Below are 24,555 nucleotides of genomic sequence, written 5' to 3' on the forward strand. Positions count from 1 at the left end.
CATATTTCTCTAGCAGTTGGCTGCTGGTCCCTTGTGTTTAGAGAATGGCATGTCGCTCTACAAGATTTTTCTCTGTGTTCCTGTATCATCCTCATCTTCCAACAGTCTTTGCACATCTGTGCAACAGAAGTACCAATATTTCGTTACCCCTCTCCCAGTGATAGCCTATTGTTTGTTATTCAGTGCCATGCTTGTGGTACAGAACAGGCTTCTCTTTTGTTCTGGTTCAGACTCAGTTGTATTCAGGTCATTTGTCCTGGGCATCAGTTGGGCTTTCTCAGCCTCAGCATTCCTGCCCTCTCTTTCTTGTGACTTGCCCTTTCTTCCGTGTATTTGTGGTAGGTCATGGACAGGAATATCCTTCTTTTCCCACAGTGGTGGTAGAAGTCTCTTTGGTATTGGTGCAGGATTTTCCTGCTCTGTACTCCACCATGGTGGCAGAGGTTCTTTTGCCTCTACCCCTCTCCTAGCAACATTATATCTTTCCCTGTCACATAACTGAGAGTGTTTGTCTGTCTCTTCCCCAGAGGCAGAGGCATTTTGCTTCTGTTCTGCCCTGAAGCAATGGATTTTTGCCAGGACCTTTGGTTAGAGGATTTTCTGTTCTCCTAGTGGCTTGAGGCTTTTTTTCTGTGTTAGAGAGCACAGTTGGGGAATCAGGCTTCAGCCTTGTCCTAGACACCTCCTGCACACTTCCCCTAATGATGAGGGCTCTCTCTGGTTTCCTGTCTTACTATTATACTAATCTTTCTTGTGAGCACCTGGTCAAGGCACGTGGAAAATCTTGGAACTGAGTGAGAACTTTCCTTATGTCTGGGGTCCCCAGCTATTCTAAACTGACATAGAAGGTTACACTTGGTCTTTAAGAATTTGTTAAAATTTTAGCTAATTATTTCTTTTACTATTGTATAGTGGCCACTTCTTTTTCTGTGACCTGCCGAAGGTCAGACAGTTTGTGTGTAGTCTTTGCTTGGAGGAGTTATCCCTCTAAGAAGAGGAATAAAATGTACTTGGAATTTTATTAAATTTGCTTGATTGCCTTGTAACCTCTACTCTTTGTTAGACCAAGAGAAGTTTTGATTTTATAGATATGATTTTTTTTCTCATTAGGATGGAAATGACATTCTTTTGTGGCTTTCTGCATTCTAAGCAGAAATAGAACTACTTAGAGTTCTTGACAATTTAAAAATTCTGTTTATGGTGATCCTCCTTTAATGTTTTCCCTTTTCCCTCATCTGCCTCTCGATCACTTCATCTTTTAGGATTGAACCCAAGCTATTTCCTCCATGAAGCCTTTCCTGATTCCAATAAGTAGAATGGAGCATTCTTAACTGTGTCTCTTGTAGAACGTGTTTTATGTTTTTGCAGGCCCATTGAAACCCTCAGTGAGATTGGGCAGTTTCCCCTAAGATTTTGCAAGTTTATGAGCATAATGGTTGTTGAGTTTTTATATAGGATCATAGAGTAAACTTGAGATAAAAGATAAAATGACGTACAAGGAAGCTCGTATTTATTAATCAAATACAAATTTGTGAAATCACACCACAGAGGTTTCTGTGCTGTTTGTGTAGTTATTGCCTTTGAACTAAATTATTGTCAGAAATAAGACTTAAATTCATAAAATCTAATTTTTGAAAAATAAGGAATTCGTTATACAAACACTAGTATATATTGATGCAATGGAATATTGTAGAGCTGTAAAAGCAATAAAGAAACATTTCCTAACTTGGATATCCAGGACATACTGCTGAATAAAAAGTAAGATGCAAAACTGAACATTTTTTGTAAGAAGGCAGGAGGAATAAGACTGTATTTGTAGGTAAACGTCTTTGCGTAAAGCATTGCTGGACGAATATACAAGAAACTAGTAAAAGTGGTGACCTACAGTAAGCAAGGGCAAAGTGACCTGCATATGGATGATGTGGGAATGAGGCTTCTTAGGTATAGGTTTCCTTTTATATCATTTTGATTTTTAAATCATGAATATAGCATGTATTCAAAGAATGAAAACCAATAGACATAACTATGTAGATATTGAAAGATAGGAAGATCTGAAAAATTCTTCAGAGCTGATAAAAATGTTAGTCTATGAAACAAAAACTGGATGTGAGATGCTTTTATTTTACATAAGCCAGCTTTCACCAATGAGAGAGTGAATACAAAGTGTGGAAAATTGTGAAGGACAAGGTTTTATGAATCTGGCTCCAGATAGAGAAATATGTAAAAAGGTAGCTTTCTAGCACAATTAGGAAGGTTTTGGTTTTAGATGCAGTAGTAGTGTGGATGATCACTCAAAGTAGAAAGGAGCACTTTGTATAGGTAAAAACTGTAACAGAGGTACACAGTACGTGGAATGGGCAAGGCAGCCATTTCTTACTCCTGAAATCACCAGGAATACCCTTGGAATCTGATAAGATGTGTTTATTGTCAGAAAAAATAGATGAAAATACTAAGAATATTCTTATCACAAATTAAAACGTGTAAAGAAATAATAATTACTTAAATAAATTGTAGCTCAGAGACCAACCTTATGGGCAAACAAATGAAATATAAAAGAAGAAACTTTGTAAACCAAAGGATGATGAGAATTCCTTAATGTGGCTGGGAAAAGCTGGTTGGTAATTTGAAATGCAGGTCAGTTTAGAGCCAAATCTCATTCTATACATTATATGAAATGAAGTATCGAGAAGATTAGTCCATAGAAAAATGAAAATCAGAGTATTATCTACTATTATTAAAGGGGGAGAAATTTCAAAGCAGAGAAATAATAAAAGATATGAAAAATGCAATGATGGGCAAATCCATCCACCTGAAAATAAAATCTTCTGTATTAAGGGCCAGCGATAAGACTGGAGAACATGTTAAAAGTAAGCAAGATAAATAGTACAAGTTGAGCAACCCAAATTTGAAAATCTGAAATCTGAAATGCTTCACATTACAAAACTTTTTGGATGCTGACATGCGCACAAAGGAGCATTTTGCATTTCAGATTTTTGGATTTCAGATTCTCAACTAGTAGGGGTAGAGTGGCAGAAGTTTGGGAAAAAGGCAGTGTGAATTATGGGAGAAGGACCTAATTAATGGTGCATTAAGGGTTGCTGCACAGCATTTGGTGTCTAGTTGAATTTTGAGACCATAATTTTAAAGCAGGATCAAGTCACATGGTTGTGTGATTGTTCTCTAGCAGGCAATTGGATTAGGAGTTTGAGGGTGGTGAAGCTGAAGCAAGAAATAGCATACTATGTGGATTTATAGTTGGGGAGATAACCAAGATTTTGAAACTGGAGATAACAAGCAACTAGAATAGAGAAAGAGTAGGTAGAGTGCATCCAAGGGAATGAGTCTAGACTCAGGTTAGAAAAAATAGAGTGAGATATTGAATGATAAATTGAAGAAGAGAGTCATACAGCCAGATGGGACATCACAGGGAAGGAAGGAAATTGCTTGTGAGGATCTGGAAGTGTCACTCTGGAGAATTTTGTCTCTACCGTGTTATCCTTCACTCTAAAGCATTATTTTCGAGAGCCAGATTTAGCCCAGTGGTTGAAAGAGTTGGTCAGTGATGGTCAGTGATGAGAGCTGGCCAGTGAGTGGTCAGAGTTGGTCATCATTCTCAGTGATGAGAATGTATAGATGATTTGTTTTACTTACGTAAGAGGGATTTCCAGAGGTCCTTGTGGAAAAAGTTGGAAGGAAGGGTAGCAGTGGGAGACTAAATGGAGTAGATGAGAAAGCATAACTGGGGGCATGCAAATAGGACAGAGGGTAGTTGGCTAGAATGGTTTGTGTTTTGAATAAAGTCCAAGAGTGATAGGGGTAGGAGTCACAGGTAGAATTTACTAGCCCTACATTTCTGACCTGCGGTATAATGACCATCTCTGGAGCCTGATCCACTGCCTGTCTTTGTGATTATAAAGAGAATGTTAGTAAAAAACTTAACCCTGGGTGGTAAAACCTAAATTAGTTTGGCCTTAAATAGCAAAAGCCAGTAAAACTCTCTTTTTTTTTTTTTTTTTTTTTTTTTTTTGAGACAGGATCTCACTCTTTCACCCAGGTTGGACTGCAGTGGCGTGATCCTAGCTCACTGCAGCCTCAACCTCTTGGACTCCAGCCATCCTCCTACCTCAGCCTCCCAAGTAGCTGGGACTACAGGTGCATGCCACCAAGCCCAGCTAATTTTGTATTTTTTGTAGAAACAGAGTTTTGTCGTGTTGCCCAGGCTGGTCTTGAACTCCTGAGCTCAAGCAGTCTGCCCACCTTGGCCTCCCAAAGTGCTGGGATTATAAGCATGATCTACTGTACCATTAATTTAGTAAAATCTAATTTGTAATATCCCACTTCCAGTGGCCTGGGATGGAATAATAGCCATGATATCAGGTGCTTCTTTATTACAGAGTTCTTCTGCTAGGAACCTTGTTTCCTTTTACTGTTCCACTTTACCTGAAACTGGATACTCAGGCTACTGCTGCTGGAGTGACTTCAGCAACTTCCCTGGAATACCAAGGCAAGCCCCAATTGATTGCATACCTCCTTTGGGGATCTGAGCTTTTAAAAAAGCCAGCAACTACCTTTTATCAACTTGATATATTTATTATATCTTTAATCTTTAAATTAGTTTTTAAAAACTTGTTGGTGCTGACAAGAATGAGAATTGACATTTCTTGAATAACTAAAGCATCTGTGTAAGAATCTGTGTATGCTTACAAACAGTGGTGTGTCACAGTACCTAAAATCTGTAATGTTTTCAATGGCCCAATTGTGTCTTCTGTCTCCTGCTTTAGATCTATCCATACTAATGGAAACGTAACTGGAACTGACTCTGATGATAAAATCAAGGACCATCAAGCAAGATCATGCAGTAGGCAACTTTGCTTCCACATGAAGTTACCAACATTTAGAATTTCTACTTATTCTAAGGTATTTGAGACGCAATTTTACTTTAGTTTTGACTCCTTAGTAGTCATTTTGTAGTGTTGATTTCTAGATAATAGGTTTGGTGAGTTTAAAAGTACTTAATATGTTAGAATGCTTAGCTCTTAGAGAAGAGTTCACTTCCCTCCTTTCCCACTATACTCCCAAAGAAACCAACTGAGAAGTGATCCCAATTTTTTTTTTTCCAAAAGCCTACAGTACTCAGTATTCCCATGTGGTCTCACAACCAAGTACTAACGAGGCCTGACTGTGCTTAGCTTTTGAGATCAGATGTGTTCAGAGTGGTATGGCTGTAGACAAGATTTTAAAGGGATCTATTTATTAAAATTAGGAAAGCATATCAATTATAAGAAATACATTAAGTGTAGATTAAGTCTCAGTAACTATATTAGAGGAACTGGAATAAATAAATATCAATTTCATAATTATTTACATTATGACCCCTGAGAGAAACAACTGAACGCAGCACTCTGAGTCCACCTGCATGATGTCAGAGACCTTATTGATCTTCCTTTAGATGGTTTGAAACCTTTCTCGCCTTTCTTCCTAAATTTATTGTTAGGGATTTTCTATTCACCAGTATGTGTCACTGTTACTCTCTATAAGCTGTCCCTGTAGGGCCTTTGGGAGCTAATGAATTACTTGGGCCAGAAAACCAAGATATTTAGTTAAAGAATCAGGTGACACTTCCAAAATATGGGGTGGATCCCCACTTGAAAGACCACATAAGACAAATAAAACAAAAAGGAAATATAATGTCAACAGAAAGCAAAACCAAAAATAATTCTATGTTTTCACATAAATTACAAATAGGTAGAGTGACTTAGGTGTTTATTTAAAAACAAAATATTTTTTATTTTAACGATATTTTTCCAAATAGGCAGAAAGTATGGAAACTATTTTAGGGGACAGGTCAAAATTTGTTGATTTCTCTGAATATGTTACAGAGTTTTGTGAATTAATATTTTGCTAGAATATAGAGAAGGTAAAACCTGAGAAAAATGTAAATATGTATCACTTACTGCTAGGATTCTTAACTTTGTTCTGTTCTAGAAGACGACTTTGTAAAGCATAAATTCCAAAATAATAAGAATTCATGATATTGGAAATCCTTAATGTCATGGGCTCCTTGGGATGTCATCTCTCTGAGTTTTGCTCGGGCCCACTGGGCCCACTCAGCCTGGCAGGCTGTGTGCAGCTCACACTATTGGCCTGGATCCCATGCCTGCCAAGGGTGAGCAGAGCAGTGAGGGGTATGTGAGCAAGTGAGTGTGGGGTCTGGCCACTTTGCATAGCCGGGCACACTGGCTGTGGTGGGGCAGGCAGCTCCAGGCACCAGCATGGACACTGGCTCCCTGCCAGCTGTGTCTGGACCAGGTGTATCACAAGCAGCTTCCCTGGCTGGCACCAGGGAATGCAGTGGTCCCCGGAAGCTTGGAGATGCCAGGATCTGCAGAGCCCTAAAGAGTACGTCAAAGCCTTGGCTCGAGGAACTCCTAGGTGTGGGCTCTCTGAAGGGCTGCAGCTCTTCTCTCTTCTTGTCACCCTCAATGTGGCAAGCAAGGAGCGTATTTCAGTCCTGTTTGTGTTACAACTCTTTCAACCCTGCTATTCAATGTGTCCCAAGTTCTTGTCCCACACCCAGGAAGAATAAGGTACATGGATAAATGGAGGGTGAGCGAAGTGAACAGGAACTTTATTGAGCGATAGAACAGCTCAGAGGAGACTTGCAATGGATAGCTCCTTTCTGCAGCCAGGGTGTCCCAATGAGTGCTCAGCTTTCAGCAGAGAAAAGACCATGGAGTTGGAGTGGGTAGCACCTCTCTGCAGCTGGTCATCCCATCCTCTCCTCAACTTTCAGCAGAGAGGAGACCCTGGAGTGGGTGGCCCCTCTCTGCAGCTGGTCATCCTATCCTTTCCTCGAATTTGGCTGAATCCAGGGTTTTTATGGGCTTCAGAGGGGTTGAAGTACATGCCAATTGGTCCATGAGTGGTCTCAGAAAAAGCACCGTAAGTTTCCTTTCCAGTCCACGGGACTGGCAGCCTGGCCCCCAGGCTTCAAGCATTCCCTGGTTTGAAGGTGAGGTTTTCAGGGACCTGCCCCTTTCTGCCCAGAAGCCTATCTGCCTCCTACCAGTCTTCGTGGTGCCCAGGCTGTTCCTGCTTTGGAGCACCTGCAGGCTAGCATCGAGCCTCTCCTTAGCCTCCCTCCCGTGCTCGTCGGCACCCACCCAGCTGGGTTGCAACAGTGCCTGGCCTTGGCCTCAACTTTGAGATTGAAGCAGGTACTGGGAGCAGGAAGAGGCCAGGCAGTGGGAGTAGGCACTTCTGAGCCTGCAAGGGCATGGGGGGCCTTCCTGGGTCCCCAAGAGTGCAGAGAAGTCTGGGTCCACAGTGGTGGCTGGGCAGTTGCAGCTGCACCCAGAAGGGCAGGCCTTCTGCCTGCTCCCAGCCTCTGCCAGCCCAGTGGAGCACACAGCCCTTCCTACACTTACCCCACTGCAGCCATTCTAGATGTAAGCCATCAGTAAGACTGCCTCAGCTACCAGAAATGGATTACCTCCTGGAAGGGGTTAGTGTAATTGAGCAATTTTTGCTAAAGAAAATTATCTCAAATCAAGTAGCAGATGAAAAAGAGGTTACTTTGATGATAAGTTTTGAAATGTCCCTGGCAACTAGTAAATGTGTTGTACTTTTCTTTGTTTGCTTGATGTCATTTGAACTCAAATAGTAATGATGATTAAATATATAGTTTGTCTTAGTACCAGAGCCATTTTACTTGTTTTTAGGTGTATCTTTTCTCCTTACTTTCACTTAGGAACATTAGCGGAATGCCCAAGCTTTGTAAAGAATGATTCTAGATATGGGGAAGAATATAAATCATTCTGTAACTTCGTTATAAATGAAATTGAAGATGTCTTTTATTCAGAATGCTTACTCTTGGGCTAGGAAGACTAGATACACCCATCCGAAACCATTTATGTGCAGTCATAGAATGCGCACATCAAGTCATAATCTAGAGTCCCTTTCTAAGTAATATACTTAAGTTCTATATTCAGACCTTAACAAAAGTAAAGATTAGGGAATAGGAAGTTTTCATCAATTGAATTTGGTAATTGGTTGTGTGAAAGTGCCATATAGCCTAAATTAGGTTGCTTGAATTTTTAAATTAGGAATTTCTTATTTATCAGTTTCTTTTTTTGAGACAGAGTCTCATTTTGTTGCCCAGGCTAGAGTGTGTGGTGGCATGATCGTGGCTTACTGCAACCTCCGCCTCCTGGGTTCAAGCAATTCTCCTCCTCCCCAGTAGCTGGGATTACAGGTGTGTGCGACCACACCTGGCTAATTTTTGTATTTTTAGTAGAGACGAGTTTCACCATATTGGACAGGCTGGTCTTAAACTCCTGGCCTCAGGTGATCTGCCTGCCTCGGCCTCCCAAAGTGCTGGGATTACAGGCATGAGCCTCTGCACCTGGCCATTTATCAGTGTCTTATATCTCCTCACTGTTTTTCAGATGTTCACAGAGTGATAGCCCCTATTCATATTTTTCATTTTCCATTTTGAAAATGAAGTGAAAAATCTCACAAATTTGTGCTTGGAAGAGTTATATATTTGAACTTCAGATTTAAAGAATATGGCATTTTGTTGTTTTGGGGGATAAGAGCAAAATCAATACGTGAGACGGTAAGTTAAGGCCCTAGAACATTTGCAAAGTTATATGTCCTGGATTACAGTTTACATTAAGTTAAAATGGTACCTTTTTAAAATGTTTTGTCTGAACTCAGTAAAACATTGGAAAGCAAATTTTGGCAAGTTATATTAAGGGAATGGATATTCCCTGCTATAGTTTTTTTCTGTGCTATGATGGAAAGAGCAGAAGCTTTACTTTCATGCTACCTTGGGAGAACTGAATTAATATTTCTTAGTTTCCTTTTCTGTAAGAATTAAGTTTTAGAGGTGATGAAGAATGAAATGTGTGTGAAATAATGAAAAATAATGCTTCTTAATGTGAAATTAATGAATGTTGTTGCTAAGACAGGGAGGTGCACATTACTGTATCATTCAGAGGTATCCTTTTCACAGCAAAAAACAGGTCTACTCACTATTGAGAAGCTTGTAAAACCAGTTTCAAAGTTAATAGCAAGTATTATGCTTGCAGAGAAAGTAAAATGAGTTTTTGGCACAAATCCTTTATCAAAGACATACCATCTGAAAAAGCAATTACTGTCATGTGCACATGCCAGTATTTTGTTTTTCAGCTGGATGAAAGCACTGATGTACAGAGGATATACTAGTGCTTGATACAGGTGTGTTACTGTTTATCACTGAAGAATCACTATAGCAGAAGAGTTTTATGTTTTGTTTTTGGTCGATTGTTTTTTTACGCCATTATAGCCTAGAAAAGCTGCATTGTGTCCTTCTGATCAAAGCACCAACAATTATAGCTGCAGGAAATGGTCTACTTGCTTTTTAAGTAAAAGAAGTTGCAGCAGGATATCAATTCATATCCCACTTTTTTCAGAGAGGAGAATTGGCATTTAGTAATGTGACTTTTTGTCATGATTTAGTGTTGAATAAAATAGTAAAACTTGTGAATGTAAGCAGTTTTGGCCACTAAAGCCACCTCTTTTCAGACTTTTATGACAAAATAGCAGCAACAGTATTTTGCTTTTTCACAGTGGTATGCTAGCTGTATAGGAGGAAAGGGCTTATATGTTTGTTAATTAGTTTTTTAGTAAAATGAGATAAATACTTGCTACTGATATTGTCATTTCTATGATTTCAAGGGACCTACCTTACCTAGTAGCTGTGATATTTCAAATAGTCTCAACTTACAACTTTATATTCATGATATGATGAATTTCAATGTTAAGGATGAAATATGAGGATTTTGTAAAAGTCTGAATTACGGTGCAAAATAATTCAACCTCTGAGAGTTTGACCGTATCCTCAAACTTGATGGTTTTACTAATTTATTATTTGTTTTAATGAATTTGAGCCAGGCACGGTGGCTCACGCCTGTAAACCCAGCATTTTGGGAGGCCTAGGCAGGTGGATCACAAGGTCAGGAGTTCAAGACCAGCCTGGCCAATATGGTGAAACCCCGTCTTTACTAAAAATACAAAAATTAAGCGGGTGCAGTGGCAGGTGCCTGTAATCCCAGCTACTCGGGAGGCTGAGGCAGGAGAATCGCTTGAACCTGGCGGGTGGAGGTTGCAGTGAGCCAAGATTGTGCCACTGCACTCCTCCAGCCTGGGCAACAGAGTGAGACTCTGTCTTAAAAAAAAAAAAAAGAAAAAAAGAAAAAAGAAAATTTGTATTATACACGTCTAAAAACCACAACCAAATTTTGAAATAGAACATGAAGAAATACTTTCCAGAGTCAAAATGCAAGCAGAAAGTAGATTAGGAATCCTTTTTTCAATTTCTTAAGTTGAAGCACTTAATTTCCAGCTTTAAGTGGTATATACTTTTTTTTTTTTTTAGCATTCAATGGAATGCTGAAATTAAAAATCAGTGAGAAATCTTGCTATGTAATTTCTGGGTCCATATTCAATCATAATATTCAGGCTGTATAATGCCACTGATTTATGATTTATAATTAGAGATTTTTATGTAGTAAAAATAAAGAACAAGAAAGAACCAGCTGAATATGAAAGTTGGTTTATGGTTCAATCTGATTCCAGATGTGGGGTTTGAACATCTTGCAGTGAAGTTATCAAACACTAATAGGGTTGTGACAAGACAACTCAGGTGCTTAATTGAATGGGCTCTGGTTGGTCAAAGAAGATGAGACCATCTGAGCATCAGTAAACATTAACTGCAATATAATGAACCATATCAAATATGTTTAAATCCGTGAGTTCATAATGATACTTTAAAAACTCATTAGTTTTCTTCAGAGTATGCTAAGGAGCCAACTATACTTCAGAGCAACTAAATAGTTGCAGAGAGGAAGTTTCTTTTCTCAGATAGAATAAAACATCACCATTTTCTAATGAATTCCTGGACCTAAGCAAAGATCATGAATGGCTGCTAACAGCACAGGAAGAAACGGACATTAGTTTTCTCTTAATGAAAGTTCACAGGGCTGCCCATGAAGTGTTCTTGCCAAAAAAGTTGAACCTGAATCTGATCAAGTCTCTAGCTCTGCCAGTTTACAGGAAACACAGAAGACAGAGAAACACATTAAGTGACACCATGTGAATGCAGTTAGCAAAATATAGGTTACAGGGAACTCTTAGAGACATATGACTTGTTGTTTTTCAACAATCAAATTGTAGGGACAAAAAAGAGAAATGGAGGAGGAAACCGTAGATTAACAGCAATGCCTGGACTTTGAGTCTAGATTTTAATAAACGTTTACGAAATAGGGACATTTTAACACTGACAAGATATTTGATATTAAAGAATTATTGTTAATTTTTAGGTGAGATGATAGTATGTAGTTATGTATTTTTTTAAAAGCCCTTACCTTTTAGCGACACACAATGAAATGTTGATGTAATGAAAGATATGCCTGGACTCCTGCTTCATTACTATCTGGAGTACAGGGGAGGTTGTGGGTAAGGATTAAGTAAGATTGACCATTAGTTGATCATGCAACTAGACACTTGTGATTTGGGGGACAGCGCGTGAGGGGGTGGGAGTAATTCTTGATAATATTCCATAAACTTTTTTGAAAAATTCCATAGGAAAAAGGTCCAAAAATACAGTTGAATTATGTATATTTAGCAACCTGCTGAATCATATTTCTAATAATTTCTTGAGTCTGTTGAGTGTACTATATAGAAAATCCCATTGCCTATAAGGGACAGTTTTACTGTATAGTGCTTACTATTTACCAGGCTCTATTCTCAGCAGTTTATACATATTTACTCTTTAGATCCTCACAAGAGTGCTTATGAAGTAGATATTAACTTGCAAAGGTTACCCAAGTGCTATGTTTTAGAGCTGAGATTTGTATCCAGACTTTCTAGCCCTAGAGTCTATGCCTCTCTAGTTTTTGTATCTCTCTTTTATAACTTTTTATTTTTAATCCCTCTACTCCAGTCCTTACACCTTTTATTTCTTTTGTTTCTCTTAGTGCATTGGCCAAGGAGTTCAGCTTTTAAAGACCAGTTTTTGTTTATAATTTTGATTTTGGAAGTTGTCTTAATACTTAGGGAATCCAGAGTCCAGCTGACTTTGCTCCTTTACAAATACAAGGTACTTACTAAGAGGCTAGAATTAGCTTACTGTGTATCCAGAAACCAAAGGATCAAGTGTATTGTAACAGTGTTTAGTATTTTTTATTATATTTCTCTTCTGATCTGTAAGCAGCTCATTCATGGCTCATTTTACTTTTAATTACTTGATTTTATTGGTATTACTTGCTGAATTTCTTTCTGATACTTAGATAAAATTACTCCTTCCTCCCCTTAACTCCTACACGTGTTATGTAGTTACCTCCTGCTTGACTTTATGTGGATTACATGAGATAATCTTAAAGCACTTAGTACACAGTTTTGCACATAATAAGTATCTAGTAAATATGCTTTTTGGTTTAAGAGACAGTCACTTCATACTTTTGATCAAAAATTGTTCTTTATTCTTTAGGTAACTTTTGAAATGGGGTGGGAAGAATATGGCTTAGTCACTTTAAGAAGTCCTAGGCCTGGGACAGGTGGGTAAAACTCGATAATGTGTTAGGGTGGTTTAATGAGTAATCTCTGTGTTCTCTGCAAGGAACTTTTTAATGATAGGCTCTGAGTTCAAGAAAGATTACTCACTTGAGTTGGTTTCCAAAAGAATACTTGTCTATTGGGGATGAAGTGGGAACAATTTAGGGAAAACGTGGCCTGTCCCAACTTCCTGAGTTTTTTGGTTCCTCTTGAGCCAACTGCAAAGGACGTTATGACATAGTAAGATACTACAATTCATGAAAGGAGGCACATAGGCACTAGTAAGAAAGAAAACTTTTGATTTCATTCATTTGAGAGAAGGATCACAATTACAGGCAACTTTTTCTTGAAGATTATGGAAGGTGACTATCTGAAGACCTGGGGTAGCTAGTTAAAAGTTGTGTGGCTCACGCCTGTAATCCCAGCACTTTGGGAGGCTGAGGTGGGCGGATCACGAGGTCAGGAGATTGAGACCATCCTGGCTAATACGGTGAAACCCCGTCTCTACTAAAAATAAAAAAAATTAGCGGGGCGTGGTGGTGCGTGTCTGTAGTCCCAGTTACTCGGAGGCTGAGGCAGGAGAATAGCGTGAACCCGGGAGGCGGAGCTTGCAGTGAGCTGAGATGGGCAACTGCACTCCAACCTGGGTGACAAAGCCAGATTCCGTCTCAAAAAAAAAATAAATAAATAAAAGGTTGTGGTATTTTTCTTTGCTCCATCACCTCCCTCTCTCCACCTGAGCTGCACCTGTTATTTTATATAGGAGTATACTGAAGCAACCTTTTAACATATCTTTAATTGTATTTTTGAAAGTGATGTTGAAGTATTTAGAAACTGAAGACTGTGGCCACAGAAAGTATCTTTTATTTTCCAAAGGTCAGTTATTATTATTGAGTGGCATTGCTATTGAAATTGCATCACCAATTACTTGACTGTGTTAAAGAAGGGGATTTGCTTTTGGGGGCCCATAGGTTATTGATAATATTTTTTTGAATAATAAATGTGTATGACAGAAACCCACTCTCAGATCTAATCACGAAATGAAATGCTTTCCAATGAAATCTGGATGTTCTGGAAGCCAAAAGGTGATATATAAGAGGAAGCATAGTTGAGAGGTGCTGAATTTAACTTTTGTTATCAGTTACTTGGTGAAGGCATTGAAATGTTTATTGCTTTGAAGATTATCTTAAATGAGGAGGCATAGTTAATGTGGTCTATACAGAATGTGAGATGAAGTGAATTTAAGGGAAAAGAAAGCGGATACGAGAAAAACAAAAATAATAAGAAAATAGCTAATATTTAATGATTGCTGTGTATCAAGCACTATGATAGATATTTTGTACATATTTTCAGATACTGTCCCAATAACCATTTAGGTGTAAGTTACTAAACACCTATTAAAGTTTTTGAGAATTTTTGACATTTCTTGAAATTAGAAATTCCTTACATTATTAAGAAACACTCTTTGGTTGACCTTTGCCAGCCCAGCAAACCCAGAGTTAGATTAGGTGCAAAATTGAGAATCTCTGTCCTTACTCTTCATATCGTATGGATGCATTTAATGCTAGTAAAAATTGTAAGCCTGAATAAATGTAGTGTAAAACCTGCATTGATGATTTGGGGTTTATTTAGTTACTTATGAAGCTTTTATCTAAATTTGGGATTAAGTTGATTTTTCCAGTTTTCCAGTTAATGCAACATTTTAAAAAAGTTTTAGATTAAACCACAAAGGAAAACCTCAGTAAATTCCAGAAAAGCTGAAACTACGTATGTCCATTCTCTGACTACAACGGAAGTTTAAAGTGTACAACTTTAACCATTTGGACAAATCAAACAGAAAAATTACTTAAATAAATGTAGGGTCAAACAGGAGATCAAATATACAATAACTGGTCATTTAGCACCTGAAATGAGATTCAGGCCAAGACTCATACTGTGCTTAGAAGTAGATTAATAAGTCTTTGTTAACTTCACTGTTAATGAATGAAATAAATGTACTAAGTACTAACCCTTAGAATTTAGTAAAACAAACACTCAACAAAATAAATGCCTAGTTTCTGAGAAAGGGAAGATACTAATAAGATAAAAGCAGAAATAGGTGACTTAAACAGAAACCACAGAAATGAAAAATCTAAAAGCTGTTTCTTAGGGTTGAAAAACAAAATAGAAAAATATCTGACAAATCTTACCAAGGAAAAGATGGAAAACCAAAATTAAGTTTATAAAGCAGATATAAGAATAGAACAGATATTTTAAAAATAGTAAGTGAGTACTATTTATTAACTCTAAGCTGATTTATTTGAAATGAATTATGAAACACCCAAGCTGATTTAAGAAAAGTTGGTCTGGGGCTACATCCAGCTAGCTCCAGAACCAACTTTTGCCGGTTAATTCTTTTTAGTTTTCAAGGAACATATAATTCCTATGGTGAGAACTATTTTAGAGATTATAAAAAAGATGGAAATATGCCCAATTAATATTATAAAATCAGTATAACTCTCTTAATGGTTCAGTGGAGAAGAACTCTTTTGGGGGAGTTTACTGCTTTTTTTTAGTTTCTGTTGTAAGAACAGATTTTTCTTGAAATTAAAACAATTGAGAAAAGAAAAAAAAACAGAAGCTCAAAACTTAAAGATATCGTTTATATTTATTAACGTATTTACCATTGCTGGCACTCTCCTTTGTATAGATCAAAATTTGAATCTGATATTCTTTTTCTTCTGCCTAAAAATCATTTCTCTGAGGGCATAATCTGCTGGTAATGGATTTGTCTCAGCCTTTGTCTAAAAACATTTCCACCTTCATTTGAAATATATTTTAACAGGGTACAGAATTTGAGGTTGACAAGTCTTCCCCCCCTTCCAATCTTGCTCCATTGTTTTCTTATTTGTATAATTTCTGATGAGAAGTTTGCTGCCATCCATACCTTTCTTTTTCTGTACACAATCTTTTTTCCTCTTCTGGCAGTCTTTAACATTTCTTTCCTCCCAATCACTGGTTTTCAACAATTTGATTATGATAATTGTTGGTATGGTTTTCTTTGTTTATCCTGCTTGGATTTTGTTGAGCCTCTTATGAATCTGTAAGTTTCTGGTTTTGATAGCATTTGAAAAAATTATGCTCATTATTTCTTCAAATAAGTTTTTTTAAATCTTTTTTTCCCTCTGTTTTTTGGACCTCAGTTACATTGATCTTAGCTTGTTTGTATGTTGCTGCAAATCAGTGGTATTCACTTCCATTAATTTTGTATTTTTCTCCTTTGTGCTTCATTTTGGTTATCTTCTATTGCTATATCTTCAAGTTAGCTAACCATTAAATCTGCTGTCGATGCTATGCAGTGTATTTTTCATTTCAGATTTTGTATTTTTAATTTCTGGAAGCTCCAATTGGGCCTAAAAAAAATCTTGCACTTCTGTGTTCAACACTTCCATGTCTTTCTCTGCTTTTTTGAGTGTATTAAAAATATGTATAACTATTTTGGCATCTCTGTTTGCTATGCTCTCTGTCAGTTCTGAGTCTATTTTTATTGATTTGTTATTCTCCTGGTTATAGGTCATATTTATATGTCTGGTAAATTTTGATTGTCAGACATTGTGAATTTCATGTTACTGGATGTTAGGTTTTGTGATAAAGAGGCCTTTTTCTTTTTCTTTTTTTTTTTGAGACGGAGTCTCGTTCTGTCACCCAGGCTGGAGTGCAGTGGCGCAGTCTCGGCTCACTGCAACCTCCGCCTCCTGGATTCATACCATTCTCTTGCCTCAGCCTCCTGAGTAGCTGGGACTACAGGCGCCCGCCACCACGCCTGACTAATTTTTTGTATTTTTAGTAGAGACGGGGTTTCACCGTGTTAGCCAGGATGGTCTTGATCTCCTGACCTTGTGATCCACCTGCCTCGGCCTCCCAAAGTGCTGGGATTACAGGCGTGAGCCATCACGCCCGGCCAAAGAGGCCATTCTTTTAAGTAATATTAGTCTACGTTTTGGCATGCAGTTAAATTTTTTTTTATGCCCTTTAAGACTTGTTTTGTTTTACGGAAGCTTTGTTAGGGTGAGTCTGGAGCAGTGAGTAGACTTTTCTCCTAGAGCTAATTTAGAAGTTGATTTCCTTCTGAGGACTTTACATGATATTTCATGGATTAGGAGGTCTTTTCACTCTACCCTATTGGAATACAAACTATTCATAGCCTTGTTTGAGAGTTTCAGAAATTCTTCGGCCTTTTTTTTTTTTTTTTTTTTTTTTTTTGGTTTGCTAGTCCTTCCTCCAACCTCAGGTGGTTTCCTTCCACACAGGACATATCAGCACTCTCCCAACAGCTTGTGGGAACTCCTTTGCATGTCTCCAAGGCACTGTCTCTGTATGTAGTTTCTTTCTCTCTGTTAGGCTAGTCCACAAATTCTGGCTGCCTTGGCCCCACTGTCAATCTTAGTGGCCTCAACTCTTTGAGACTGTGAGGTTCTGTTTAAGCCCCATCTCCCCTCTGTACACTACATCCTGTAAACTGTTTCAAGGGTGTGAGGTCAGGCAAATGTAGGACTCACATCATTTTTTCATCTTTTCTCAGGGATCCCACTCTTGCTCTGACTGTTATCTAATATCTGAAAGCCATTGTTTCATCTGTTTTATCCAGTTTTCTGGTAGTATAAGCTGAGAGAGCAAATCTAATCTCTGTTCCTCCATCATGGCTATTTGTGGAAATTCTTGATTAACTTCTTCTCCTCCTTTTTCTGTGGATTAAGATGTGGGTCTAAGTTAAAGAAGTTAAGAAACAAGTTGGTTTGATCTGTGTTTCAGGTATTTGGCTTACCAGTAACTGAGGCAGAAGAGTCTCCAAACTCTTTGATGACGATAAACAAATGATTTCACCTCATGCATTCCCCTCTCACTTTCACTGTCTGGAACCTACTGCAGTAGTAGGGTGGTTGATCAAGAATTATGGTATTCTGAGTTTTGGTCAATTGCCAAATTGAACTTATAGTTTAAATAAGTTCTTAGTACTTTTAACTGAATTAAGACCCATACTTATTTGCTTTTTCTCAGCTATTTCTGTTTGCTGGTATTTACTTTTAATTTTATCAGATTTTTTTGTTTGTTTCTGTTAGTTGCTAGTTTATCTAACTGGTTGTCATTTTTCAGCTGGATTATATTTTCTTTATATATTTTGTATTTTTCTGCATCACAGTAATGTTTAGGCTCTTGAAAGTGTTTGATCTTCATGCATTATATCTTTAGTTTTGTTATGTGTTTTTCTAATCTTGCTTTTCTCTACTCAAATGAATGAGTGAATAAATTAGTAACCGAATAAATGTAGACACATATACTCACACACAAAGTGCATTTTCTCAATTCAAACACTATTAATTGTGACATATACCACAGGTTTAATATATTTTCATGAAAAAAGAAACATTTAGTTTATTTTTTAAATCCTTAAAGGTTTACTGACAGAAGTACACATTTATCCATTTATCCATATGACTTCTACCTCATCTTTTTGGGAATCATAAGATTGAGTCTAATTGTCTTCCAAATTCTGACATGCTGCTTTTCCTTACCTGTGCTTGCTTTCTTGGTCTCTTTACACATTATAATTGCCAGTATAATTTTGAGTCATATGAGAAATGTGTAGAATTTAACTGCTTTTCTTTCTGGTTGAACTCATGGTTTCAGTTTTTTTATAGATAAGCCGTGAATTAAATAACTTCCTTTTTGAGTCAGCTGGAAACTTTTGACAGATTGATATCCAGTACTTGGGTGATAGTACTTTGTAAAATGCAAATTAGTCCCACCAGTGTCTTCTATCTCTGATTATTCTATGATCTGTTTTGAGAGAGTGTGCAATTTTTACTGCTTTTAATTGCCCTTGCTTGGCTTGCAACAGACAACTTTTGCATCACAATAGCTTTTTATTTCAGTGCCTTGTCACGGTTCAGTCTTTCTGAAAACATTTTCAAGCAAGTTATGCTTTCAGATTTAAGTTAAAATTCAACTACATCTGAGTTTACCTATGCAGCTAACTCAGCTGTGGTCATAGTTGGATTGACAGATACCTTCCTTGGGAATGTATTTTCTATAGGTTTATACATGGGTGGGCAGTGACATACCTCACAACTTACTCTTTTGCTTGGCTACTGGCAAATTTTTTTGGATTTTGATTCTGATACTTCTAGTTTCAGAAACCTGAAAATTATTTTAAGAAAAGCAAGTATCTTTAGTATTGAGAAAATCTAGTTTAGTAATTTAGTATACAATGAGCAAGCATAAAATCTGTCAGTGGTAGAATTGTTTAATAAGTTTTGGGATGATCAGATAGCAGTTAGGAAAGTTCGTGTAGAGCCTTTTCATATGCAAATGTTATGGTTGACCTTTTTAAAATGGAAAAACTAGTGAAACTGCAAAGAATAGTAATCTTCTAAAGTAAGAAGACTGTAAAGAAGTGATTATAAAAAGTTAAGCACATCTATATGAAGAAAGCCAACACAATTAAAACTAAAAAGAAAAATAACAAAGTGGAAAACACAGATAGGACCTTACATGATTATTGTATTATGAAAATATTTACGACACTAAGATTCCGGCAACTACATTAATAAAGGACATGCCCATTAGCTCATAAGGAAAAGAGTTCAACCTCATTGGTAATTAAAAACAATAGTGAATAACTTTTTTTATGCTTATTGAGTAACCATAATAAAGAAGTCCATAGGGAATCAAATACTCATGCATTGCTTTTGGAACTGGAACAACTCATTTGAGAGGTAGTATGGTAGTGTATATCTTAAAAGCCATAAACATATCTAAGGGCATGGATTAATGATCTTGCTCTTGGGAATTGACCCTAAGTAAATAAAACAAAGAATAAAAAAACTATTTTAGAGCTGCATTCACAATACGATTACTTGTCATAGTAAAAGCTGAAGACAACCTAATTGGTCAACAGGGAAAATTTTGATATGTTATGCTAAATTAATACCTGAATAGTTCATATTCATTTCATCTAAGTGTAAGCACTGTGACAACAGGGACTGTATCTTTTCTTTTGTTCTCTGCTGTAAAACCAGTGCTTACAAAAGCTTGGCGTGTGGTGGGTACTGAAAAATTATTATTAGTTTTTTTTTTTTTTAAATGAGCAACAGAATAATATTGAGTTAAAAAAGAATTTAAACATACACATACAGAACCTGTTCTCACATACCTTAATGAGTAAGGGAGAGGGGAAGCAAGTTGCCTGATGGAGTTTTTAGAGGAATTTGAACTGGGGTTTGCAAGTTTAGTAGGATATGGATTCTCTTGGGAGCCAGGAGGTGGGAGTGCTACTCCAGGAAGAGGGATTTATCTGAGGAAAGACCTGACAATGGGAATTGACTGGAGAATAAGGCAGGAAGTTAGTCATTTATAAGGACAGAATTCTGAGTGGACTTGTAGAGTTAGCTAATGAGGTGGGACTTTATTCTTCTGTATGAGAAGTCATTGATGCTTTTTCAACAGAGTTTGATATTGAAAGAGCTATGTAATTCAAGGAGTTAATCCACCTTTGCCATATAAGACAGGTTCACTCAGGGAGGTCAGTTAAACCAGGGGTTCCAAACCCTGGTGAGAGACTGTTGGAGTTCATGGTTACCAAGGTAGCTAGAGCTTGAGTGGCTAAGACAGTCACAGAGAAGTGAGCTTAGAAGTCTGAACCTTGTTTCCCTTAAGAGTTGTCACAGTTTAGTAAGCAACACAAACCAATAAGCAGGAAAGTTGAGCAGAAAGTGGCTGCTAACAGACTAAGAAGCTCAGCAGAGTTTTCGGCAGTTTCATGGTGCTAGAGATAGCGGCGTCCTGGTAAACACCCTAGGTTGAACAACTGCATCCTAGCGGTAAGAGTGAACCAGAAGTACACTAGGTCTTAATAAGATTGAAAACAAGCTTCACATTAGCTTGATCTCTGATTTGATTAGCTCCCACTGCCAACCAGAAAGTAAAGAAACTCTTCAATTGAAGATAAATTTCACATCCTTTATAGTTTTTAATGATACGGTATTTGACATTGAGTCCCCAGATTCCAGACATGCCAAGAGCCAGGAACAAGAGAAAAATCAGATGCAAAAATAGACACAGATGATCAGGTGTGGACGTCAGTAAAAAAATATTGTGCCATTTCTTTCATTTCTCCTTTGTTTCTGATGAGACGTCTGCTGTCATTTGAATTATTTTCTCTTATAGGTAAATTATCGTTTCTCTCTTACTGTTTTTATTACATTTTCTATGTCTTTAGCTTTCAGAAGTTTAACTGTGATATGCCTCGATGTGGATTGCTTTGGGTTTATCCTGTTTGTGGTTCACTCAGCTTCCTGAATCTGTAAATTTATGTTTTGCCAAACATGGAAAGTTATCTGGTTTTATTTCTTAGAGCACTTTTTCAGCCCTGCCCACTTTCTTCTTTCCTTGTTTGACTCCATGGCAGAAGATAGATCTTTTGTTATAGTCACATAGGTCTTGAGGCTCTAATTATTTGTTTTGAGGCTATTTTCTTTCTGTTGTTTAGACTGGATAATATCTATTGTTCTATATTCTGGTTCAGTGATTCTTTTCTCTGTCCCTTCCATTCTATTGTTGCATCCATCCACTACATCTTTTGTTTCACCTATTACATTTTTCAGTTCTGAAATTTCCATTTGGTTCTTTATATCTTTTCTTTCTTTGGGGTATGTTCTTTATATCTTGCTTGGTTTTTGAGACTCAACTATTTTGTTGTTTCAAGTATGTCTGTAATGGCTCCTTGAGTCATTTTTATGACAGCTGCTAAAAAATGTTTTTCAGATAATTTTAATACCTCCATCATCTTGGTATTGGCATCTGTGGATTGTCTTTTTTTCATTCTGTTTGAGATATTCCTGGATCTTGGTATGATGAGTGATTTTTATTTGATACCTGGACATTTTTGGTATTACGTGTCGATGCTCTGGGTCTTATTTAAATATTCTGATTTAGTTGGCATCCTCTGGCCCTGCCCCTACATGAGAAGGAGGGAAGCCTCATTACTATCCTGTCGGGATACAAGTCCGGGTTCTCTACTTTGCCTCTCTTGACACTCAATTTAGGGAGAGATTCTTTGTTACTGCTGGTCGTGGGTGGGAGTTCTGGCCCCCGTTGATTTCTTCCTGGCTGGCAGGGGCAGGAGTATGTCATTATGGTTCCCCACATATCCTCTACCGGGGGATAGTCTCTTTACGGTGTGGTGGTGAAAGGCCTGACTCTCTAATAGGCTTCTCCAAAAACAGCCTATGGCAGAAAGAGAGAAGGGTACCTTGTTACTACTAGGTGAAGGTCCAAGCTCTCCCTGTGGTCTTCACTGACCCTGTGGAAAAGGAGGTCTCATTATCACGTGGCAGGGACTGGCTCCCTACTGGCCTTCTCTGACATCACCATTGTCGGGAGAATTGAATGCCTTATTACAGCTAGAGGAGAGCAGACATCTAGGCTCCCTACCTCACCTTTGCTGGTGTGGGTGGGAGCTACAGACACAGAGTTGTTTTTTACTTTTGTTTTTGTGTTTTTGGTGATGTTTGGCTAGGTATAATGGTCTCTGTCTGGATTGTCTCTTTCCTTATTTTTTGCCTAGAGAGAACAGGATTTTGTTTTGTTTGGCTGGTTGGTTTTGTAGGGGAGTCTGGGCCTATGGGTTTTTTTGGGCTGCCAGCTTCTTCAGCTCCAAGGTCATGATATATAACAAAAACAGAAAACTACAGGCCAATATTCCTGATAAACATAGATGCAAAAATCCTCAACGAAATACTAGCAAACTGAATCCAACAGCACATCAAAAAGATTATACACCATGCCTAAGTGGGATTTTTCCTAGGAATGGTTCAACATATGCAAATCAATAAAAGTGATTAATCACATCAACAGAATGAAGTACAAAACAGTATGATCACCCAATAGATGCAGAAAAAAATCATTTGATAAAATTTAATATCCCTTCATGCTAAATCTCTCAACAAATTAGACATAGAAGGAATATATCTCAATACAGTTAAAGGCCATATATGACAAACCCACAGCTAACATTATACTGAATGGGGAAAAGTTGAAAGTTTTTCCTTTAAGAAAACGAGTAAGACAAGGATGCCCATTTTAATCAGTCTTATTCAACATAGTACTGGAAGCCTTAGCCAGAGCAAATAAGCAAGAGAAAGAAATAGAGGGCATCTACATTGGAAAAGAGGAAGTCAGATTGTCTCTGTTTGCAGATAACATGATCTTATATAGAGAAAAATCTAGAAACTCTACTTTTTTAAAATCAGTTTTAAAATTGATAAACAAATTCAGTAAAGTTGTAGGATACAAAATCAACATAACAAAAATCAATAGCATTTCTATACATCAGTAATGAACTAGCCTGGAAAAGAAAGCAATTCTATTTACAATAACTATGAAAAAACCCCACCTAGGAATAAGTTTAACCAAGGAGGTGAAAGATCTCTACAATAAAAACTACAAAACACTGATGAAATAAATTGAAGAGGACATACAAAAAATGGAAACATACTTCATGTTCATGGATTAACAGAGTTGATATTGTCAAAATGACCGTACTACCCAAAGCAATGTGCAGATTCAACACAAGCCCTATCAAAATACCAATGACATTCTTCACTAAAATAGAAAAAAAGATCCTAAAATTTGTTTGAAACCACAAATGACCCCAAATAGGCAAAGAATTCCTGAGGGGTGGGAGAGGACTTTGGAGGCATCACATTATCTGACTTCAAAATATACTGCAAAGCAGTTGAAACCCAAACAGCATGCACTGGCATAAAAACAGACACATAGACCAATGGAGCAGAAGAGAACCCAGAAATAAATCTACATATTTATAGCCAACTGATTTTTAACAAAGGCACCGAGAACATACATTCAGGAAAAGACAAGCCTCTTCAATAAATGGCGCTGGGAAAACTGGATATCCATATGCAGGAGAATGAAACTAGACCCTCATCTCTCGTTGTATACAAAAATCAACTCCAAATGATTTAAGACTTAAATGTAAAATCTGAAACACTTCAGGACATTTATATGGGTAAAGATTTTATGGCTAAGACTTCAAATGCACAGGTGCAACAAAAGCAACAATAGACAAATGGTATTACATCAAGCTAAAACACCTCACAGCAGAGAAAACAATCAACAGAGTGAAGAGACAACCTGAAGAATGGGAGAAAATGTTTGTAAATGATTCTTCTGATTAGAGATTAATATCCAAAATAAGTAAGAAACTCAACAGCAAAAAGCCAATAATTCAATTAAGAAGTAGGCTAATGATCTGACTAGACATTTCTCAAAAGGAATATGCAAAAGGCCAATATGAAAAAATGTTGAACATCAGTAATCATCAGGGAAATGGAAATCAAAACCATAATGAGGATTATTTCACCTCAGAATGACTGTTATCAAAAAGACAAAAAATAAATGCTGGCAAGGATGTGGAGAAAAGGGCACTCATACACTATTTGTGGGAATGTAAATTAGGACCTCCATTATGCAAAGCAGTGTGGACACTCCTCAAAACTGAAAACAGAACTGCCGTGTGTTTCAGCATTCCCACTACTAGGTATTTATCCAAAGTAAAGGATAACAGTATGTTGACGAGATATGTATATTCCCATGTTTATTGCAGCATATCACAGTAAGATATGGAATCAACCTAAATGTCTATCAACAGATGAATGGATAAAGAAAATACGGTATATATACAAAATGGAATACTATTCAGCTATAAAAAAGAATGAAATTCGGTCATTTGGAGCAACACGGATGAGCCTGGAGGACAGTGTATTAAGTTAAATATTTAAGTCAGACACAGAAAGACAAATATAGCACATTTTCACTCATATTGTGAGAGCTAAAACTAAGTTGAGCACATAGAAGTAGAGAGTATAATTGTGGTTACTAAAGGCAGGAAGGGTAATTGGG

The 24,555-nt window shown here is 37.4% G+C and overlaps 1 protein-coding gene across 6 annotated transcripts in view; it reads left to right on the top strand.

Annotated features, from left to right (window-relative positions):
- NCOA1 (nuclear receptor coactivator 1) overlaps positions 1–24,555 on the top strand; it is a 276,492-nt gene that overhangs the window by 60,296 nt on the left and 191,641 nt on the right. For 5 of the 6 annotated variants that reach the window (XM_073022823.1, XM_073022819.1, XM_073022822.1 and 2 more), the window contains exon 2: positions 4,782–4,917. The gene's annotated coding sequence lies outside the window, so the exon portion shown is untranslated. Of the gene's footprint in view, positions 1–4,097; positions 4,505–4,781; positions 4,918–24,555 lie in introns of those variants that run through there. The other variant, XM_073022821.1, reaches the window with a different exon arrangement.

Source organism: Chlorocebus sabaeus, chromosome 14 (assembly GCF_047675955.1).
Source record: "Chlorocebus sabaeus isolate Y175 chromosome 14, mChlSab1.0.hap1, whole genome shotgun sequence".
Lineage (NCBI taxonomy): Eukaryota > Metazoa > Chordata > Mammalia > Primates > Cercopithecidae > Chlorocebus > Chlorocebus sabaeus.